Source organism: Thermobia domestica, chromosome 12 (genome assembly GCF_964235325.1).
Source record: "Thermobia domestica chromosome 12, izTheDome1.hap1.1, whole genome shotgun sequence".
NCBI classification, from domain to species: domain Eukaryota; kingdom Metazoa; phylum Arthropoda; class Insecta; order Zygentoma; family Lepismatidae; genus Thermobia; species Thermobia domestica.
Window position 1 is genome coordinate 217962351 of NC_137465.1, and position 6669 is coordinate 217969019.

The 6669-nt window shown below is 34.9% G+C and overlaps 1 protein-coding gene across 2 annotated transcripts in view; it reads right to left on the minus strand.

The window, feature by feature from the left end:
• The window catches only part of LOC145667049 (uncharacterized), a 250428-nt gene that overhangs the window by 241477 nt on the left and 2282 nt on the right, over positions 1–6669 (minus strand). The window lies entirely within an intron of this gene.

Genomic DNA, 6669 nt, shown 5'->3' on the forward strand with positions numbered 1-6669 from the left:
GAAGTGAGGGGACGTCATAGACATATTTGCAAGTGGGGAAACGGCGTTCTTCCACGTTCCCCTTAATTTTTACCCCTGTATATCTACTGATATTTTACTCAAGAAAGCTTTTTGTTTACATACTTTTGTTTTGTTTGTGGATACCAGACAAAATAACGAATAATTAGCGAATTATAGCGATTAAGGCAACTGAATAATAATAATAATAATAATAATAATAATAATAATAATAATAATAATAATAATAATAATAATAATAATAATAATAATAATAATAATAATAATAATAATAATAATAATAATAATGGAAGAATTGGTGGAATGAAAATGTGGGAGGAAATGGGAGATTCGTGAAAACCTACGGACACGGTGTTGTCCACCACAAACTTACTTTGCTGGAGATCGAACCAGGAAAGAGAGTTTACCTTGCTTGATGGTCTGTGCACCTTCAAACTACACCATAACTACAGATGTAAAAGATAAAATTTCAAATTCTACTTTCCCAGGTACTCGTTTTACATAGGTTCAATACAGTGGCGTAGGGAAGGGACTGTGTTCCCCCCCCCCAAAGAGGTCCGACAATGTACTTTGGTACTTTGATGTTTGTAATTTTTTATATATTTTTATGTTTATATATTTTTTGTTTGTAATTACTTTATATGTACCTATAACAGCACTTGCCCCCCCCATATCACACATCCTGGCTACGCTACTGGTTCAATAGACCCCCGAAGTGCACTAGAAATAGAATAGAACAAAAAAATATATTCCGCCTCCACTGAGAAACAAACTCGGGACATCCGGTTAGTAGGTAGGAGCCTTGTTAACTACGTCACTGCAGTTTTCTTAAGCCCAAAAATTTAATTTTAGCAACTTGTAGTTCATTTCTACTAAAAAGAATTATCAAGTAGTACCTGTAAATAATTATTAAAAGAAATGTGTGTTAATTAGTAGTTTCAGATGTAGAATTTTCTCAAGTGAGATTGGGCAATGAAAACTAAATATTGAAAACATATATAGCTCGTCATGTCCATCATGTGCTCGAGACGATACTAGGTTTCCGCAAGAAGACGTTATGTGAATGTATAAGATTCTTGCATAACTTAATCTTGCCCTACTTGCGTATGTGTTGTTAAAATAAAACATAAGTTGGATAAGTTTAAAAAAATCCTATACTAAAGCAACTATCTAGTAGTTAACTTTGAAATTAAGTAAAAAATAAGAAAAACAGCTTCTTTTTTTTTTTAAAAAAAAAAAAAGAATTACAAAATATTTCGTGTTTCTAAGAATTGAGGTTAGCCTTAGGCAATGACTCTGATCCGAAGAAGATATTTTGTAACAGTATTTTGAAGATGAAACCAAAATTGAAATACAGCAAAGAAAAACAAAATCACGGAATCGCAGTTAGTATAGCACGAAAATTAACTAACATCATGAAAAAAAAATCAAAATAAAAAAATAACAACATCTAGATTCGCTTGGGCACATGAAGAACTTGTTTATATACGTGTAATAGTAGTAATTTTCGACAAATTAAAGATTGCTTAATATACTATATATATTCTGCAGTACTTGCTACAATATTATTGCTAAGAGATGCCAAACCTCTACATCAGTGGTTCTCAACCTAATTTCTATCACGACCCCTTATTTTATCACATCCTCTTGTCAGCAACCCCCTTATAATTAATTTCTAGTTTGTAATTCTATTTCCTGGTAGAAGCTATAATTAATAGTTTCTAATTTCTAGTAAGCTTGTGAGGGATTTTTTAAATATAGCTATTGCGGAGATCTCAAGATATCCATCTATTTCTATAACGGCAGAATCCATTTCTTGTACATAGTGGATACAGTAACTTGTCTAAAAGCGAATAGATTAAAATCAAATTTGGTCAGTTCATTCATACTACAAATATCGAATCCGATCCGTCATACTGTTTCAAAATGGAGGCCATTTCAAACTTTTAAAACTTCGTAACTCTCTTAATTTTGGGTCATATGATGATAAAATAAAGTGATTTCTAATTTTGGTTTAAAAACTTGGACAGTTGTTTAAAAAAAGTTATTGAGTATTTTAAATGACTTGATGATGTGTGTCACGAAGATTGAACTGGACATTGCCGAACTAGTGAAATCACATCATGGTTAGGTATCTCATTAGCTTTCAATTTTAATTATATTTCAATATGCCAGGTTTTGTTGCATTTGTATTTTTCTGGTATTTCAATATGCAGTTCTCATTAATTTCATATCGTACCTCTTTCATTTAAATTGATTTTTAAACAACTCTGCTCCTTTTGAAAATGTTTAGTAGATCTATTTTTTTAGTATGTATAAAAATAAAAATATCAATATCAGAACATAATTCAAAATAATATTTAAAAATATTTTCCGGTATTAGATTCTAATTATATTTCTCTCCTCCGCTTATCTTCGCGACCCCTAGGTTGAGAAACCCTGCTCTAAATACTTGGAAAACATTTGAATTATTTCCTATCGAAGTTATTAAGTTCGAATTTTAGAACCCTCGGAGGTAAAGAAATGAAATGAAATTTTTGAGTTTTACATCCCACGGTTATGCCGGTTAGGCTAAAGGAGACGGTGATGATGAGAGATGAATGAAATGGCGGAATGATGAAAGTGGGAGGAAACGGGATAACTCCGAGAAACCCACGCACACGGTGTTTGTCCACCACAAAGTTCACTTGGCGGGAGCAGGGTTTGAACCCGGGCCCCCAAACACCAGAGGTGAACGCTCTACCACTGATCCACCGCGGCCCTTGGAGGTAAAGAGGTAAGATACTACATTTTCATGATCCCGGTACACATATAGGAAATAGTACCAGTTTGCTTCTGCTATCCTTACCCCAGATTTTCCCAAGTATCCATTCGACAGAGTAGGCCTATAATCCAGGTCTCATATAGTCGTAGAGCTGAAGTTACAAATAATCTAACAGAGCTGATTTCAAACTTGAAACCTCATGATTACAATAAGATAACGCAACTATTAACATATAAAGGTATGCGCTGAGTTAAACATTACCTTTTTTTTTAAGCCGACTGTTCTGCGAACCAAAATACCTACAAAGACAAAAAATGGTTGTTCGCCTTTACCAGTTGCAGACAAAAGAATTAAAGGAATTTCAATTGAATACAATGGCTGAGAGAATTACAACGTTTTCATTGTCCGAAATATCCGGTTTTATTTCTTTTTTTCTCCCTCTGCATAGTCTACCAAATACATATATTCCGCTATGCTCATATATGAGAGTACAAAATAACTGTTCAAATCCATAAAAACAAGCTTATGTATCACAAACGAAAATATCTCTATGACAGCGCATGGACATGAAAATCTTATTCTAGTGGACCACCTGTGGGTTGGTATAAACAAGAATTTCCATAGATGTGATGCATTCGTCACGAAAAACAAAGTACGAGAGTTTAACTATTTGTCGCATATCCCTATTCGGTTCACTTCTTCTTAGAAATACCACTGTGAACAAAAACATTGAACTAAATCTAACACTGTTCGTATCAGGCTAGTTACTCAAGGGTGACGCAAAGCGTATGATTGAAATTTTAGGAAGAGTTAGAAAAATACTTCAACCTAGTGGGAAACTTTATTATTATTATTATTATTATTATTATTATTATTATTATTATTATTATTATTATTATTATTATTATTATTATTATTATTATTATTATTATTATTCTATGGCCTATGGAACCCGAAGGGTCAATGCCGTGTTTACAAAAGAGCTACACTGACTTCTATCTTTAACCAATTGGATCCAGTTTCTACTTTGTATTCCTATTTCTGAGAGATCCATCTTAACATTATCCTCCCATCTTCCTAATGGTGGTTTTCTGATTGGTTTTCCAGTTAAAACTTTGAAAGTGTTCCTACCTTTTCCCATCCTGGCTACATGACTTACCCACCTGAGCCTCCTAGATTTGATGACCCGAACAATGTATATATATTGGTTTAAGTTTACCATCTCTTTTCAGCACTTTGACTTTATGAGACGTGGACCTACATTTCGGAGTGGAAATTCATCTCTGGAATTCTCAATTGCTTTAAGTATCTCCCAGCGGGAATCGAACCCCTGGGTCTATGTGACCAAACGCGCATATGCTAGTCAGTTGACTAACAGGAAGGATACACTTATTTTCTTTTTTTCGCTACATAAACTACTCACTGGGATTTAGGATTTAGTTTCTAAATAGGCTTTCGGCATCCACGGTCATTTAGCCCTTCACGTTTTGAGGTATGACGTCCCTCGGCGAGCACACCATGCGGGGAAAAGGAAGGAAGAAAGGATTGGGGAAGGCAGGAAGCGGCCTGGGACCTATAAGTTACGTACCACCCCGGCATTTGCCTCGTGTGAATGAGGAAAACCCAGGAAAATCTTATTCAGGATGTCTGGCCTGAAAAAGCGTTTTACATTTTTTCGTCCGAGTGCCCCCACCGGGAATCCAACCCAGGACCGCTCGCATCGGATGAGGGCTCCAATACTACAACGTGTATTATTCTGCACCCGAAAAGACGATAAGTAATTGTAAAATACTTCCACCTATATTTTCAGTAAAAAATGATAGAACCATTTTTTTTAAATATATATGTAACAGAAAGAGTATAGATGAAGTGTAACCTCAAATTTCTATGCTACATCAATCGTTTCCCTATTAAGAGTCTTCATCCCGGCGAAATTAAAATACCGCTAATTTTACAGTAATTATGTGATATCTTCAAATAGATAAAAGATAATTGAAATATGGAACAAGAGCGCTCTAGACAATATTATTTTGCATGAGGTACCGTTACCACAAGTCACCTAGTAGTTTTCCGTTTTCAGCCGTTTAGAAACGCGAAAATAAATGCCGATTTTCAAAATGGCTCGAAATCGAAAGCAGATAAGTGAGTCGTGATAACGGTTTCTCATGTAAAATAATATTGTCTAGGGCGGTCTTGTTCCATATTTCGATTATCTTTTATCTATTTGAAGATATCACATAATTACTGTAAAATTAGCGGTTCGCCGGGATGAAGACTCTTAAATAAATATAGTTTTACTGAAAAAGTGAACAAATGTATGTTGAGTTGGGAAGTTTTGGGGGATCTGGACCAGGTGCTTCCCCCCCCCCCCCCGCTTCGCGGTGCGGCCCTGCTTCTAATACACAGGATCGCCAAGTAGGCCTATTCAACACAAAGAAAAAAATATGGATTAAGCTTTCGGAAACTGAGAATTGAGAACTGAATTTACGCGAAGACATCTTATACGTGAGTATGGTAAAATTGATTCACAATACAAGTTTTAAAATATGGTCACAGACTTTCAGACTCGAGTGTTAATAGCAGGGTTAATTAATACACTTCTGAGAAATATAAATTGGCTATTTAATTTCTAGAAACTTTTTTTAAAACCTTTTTTGGTATAAATTTCTTGAACTTAACGATTTTACCACTGTATATTGCGTACTTAGCAACTTTAGATGCAATGACGACAAGTTTCTCCTTAAACCACAGTTGAGAAAGAAAACTTCTGAACTTATTACGAAATAAAATAAGAAATACTGTAATAAAGGAACTAATACTAGTATTATATTTATACAATTTTAGGACAATTATTGTTTTTTTATGTAACCCTAATTTACACATTTTTGGAACAAATTTTGATTTTATATCTACGAATTGTTGTTGATTTTGTATTTTCTGCAACGAATGAAATTACCAATTAAGAATTGTTGAAAGAGAAATGTAATGGCATCTCTATTTTTCACTTTGTATGGCATCAGATGAATATTAATAAACACGTAAATATCCGTGTAATTAAGCTATAATTATACAATTTTTGTCCCTAATCCCAATTCAAAATCTATTCCTTGTCCCTAATCAATAATTAAAATATGTTTCTTCACTTCAGCGTCCTACTTTCAACTTTCTCTATATCCCTTAGAATACATAGTGTTATTCCGAAACTCGATTTGGGACAAGTTGTCATCGAAGTGCTTGCTCATCTCTAAAAGTCTATATTTTTCTATTGGAAGACTCTCTGTGCAAGAAAATCGTGGGAACATGATGGCTCAGTGGTACAACCCTTATCTCTTGTGCGTGGGGTCCCTGGTTCGATCCCTAGAGAAGTAAGTTTTTAGTGGACAACATAATGTCAGTGGGTTTCCTCAGGGTACTTCTGTTTCCTCCCAAATTCTCATTCCACCAACTATTCCACTTTATCATTCACTTGTGTTAATCATCCATCTCCCTTAGCCTAAAAGACATAATGGTGGGATGTTAATCATCCATCTCCCTTAGCCTAAAAGGCATAATGGTGGGACGTTAATCATCCATCTCCCTTAGCCTAAAAGGCATAATAATAGGACGTTAATCATCCATCTCCCTTAGCCTAAAAGACATAATGGTGGGATGTTAATCATCCATCTCCCTTAGCCTAAAAGGCATAATGGTGGGACGTTAATCATCCATCTCCCTTAGCCTAAAAGGCATAATGGTGGGACGTTAATCATCCATCTCCCTTAGCCTAAAAGGCATAATAATAGGACGTTAATCATCCATCTCCCTTAGCCTAAAAGACATAATGGTGGGATGTTAATCATCCATCTCCCTTAGCCTAAAAGGCATAATGGTGGGACGTTAATCATCCA